Here is a 1,331-nt window from a genome sequence, read left to right as displayed (position 1 = left end):
CACATTTAAACATTGCAGAACACATGTATAAAATCTTAATTCAAAGCGGACGAACATACAGGCAGTCGACATGCCGAGAAGACAAACAGCTAATGTCAGTTTGAACCCAAATGTGTTTAACAAACAATCCAACACGGATTCACGAGCATCTGTGGGCAAAGAGAGACAAGTCGGTCAGCAGAGAGGCAGGGCTGATCAGTTAGACATTTTATGCAGCGTTTGACATAAAATTATTTTTTAGCTGCTGTCATATAGTGTGGACAAGTGTTTACTCACAAAATCTGGTGATACCGTTTTTCAGTCGAACATGTTATTTTCTCCGCGTTTCAACGTATCCATAACTATTATTACAGCTATGATGAAGGTACTATTAACCTGTTGTTTAATGTTTATAATATGTGTGGAGAGCATATATCTCTTTATTTTGTAATACCGATGACGCTAATGTCACAGAGACGAAAAAACAATTTATTTCTGTTTTCTGTAGGTAAGAACATTGTAAATATTGACTGCATTGTCTGGCGCGATTAATAATTCTGTTATATCACTTTTAAAAAATCCAGGTAATATATAGAAAACTTGGTCTGATAATAGTTAAACAGCATCTGCAGTAAGGCGGTGCAGAAGATTGGAGGGTTAAGTGGTTTGTTCAGACGACACTATTGGAGAACATTCGCCTCGTTTTCCGGTGATTACCCACGGTTTCCTCCCGTTAACATCGTTTGGAAATAAGACATCCGCTTTCTTATTGCGTTCATAGACACAACATTGCTTCAGTCTTACTTCGCTGGACCAGTTGCATGTTCTGATTGCTAGTGTTAATGAAGTAAACAAATAAAAAAGTACTCCTAACGCCACGCCACCTGGCGGAAATCGGTAGTGCCCACAACTTTTCCAGAAGCGTTCATTCACGCAGACAATTAAAAACAAATTTAGCATGCTAGGGTGTGAAGGGAGGGGGAGGCTTCGAAGACTTTTCAGGCCATTATTAAAGTGGGAAAATGTCGTTGAATATTTCACCAAGTATGCCAAGGATGTGTGCGAAGGTCGCAGAAAACCAGAATTTTGGGAGACATTGATTAAGCTTTGGTTAAGCTAACCCCAACCTTGTTTACCAGAACAATGCCAATACATTGGCCAGTACAATATGATTTCTGGACTTTTTTGGATGTTAGAACATCCTTAAGGTCATTTTTAATGGACAAATTTGGATGAAGGCTGGATAAAGTTTATCAAAGATTTTTACGACTGCTATTTATCCCAATGTTTGACAATTGTTCCTTTACTTGTGTGAGGAGTTGCAAAACATCAAAAGACAACGCCAGTCAGGG

The sequence above is a fragment of the Pomacea canaliculata genome, linkage group LG8 (genome assembly GCF_003073045.1).
Source record: "Pomacea canaliculata isolate SZHN2017 linkage group LG8, ASM307304v1, whole genome shotgun sequence".
In the NCBI taxonomy this organism is placed as follows: Eukaryota; Metazoa; Mollusca; class Gastropoda; order Architaenioglossa; family Ampullariidae; genus Pomacea; species Pomacea canaliculata.
Note: the sequence above shows the minus strand (reverse complement) of the source record.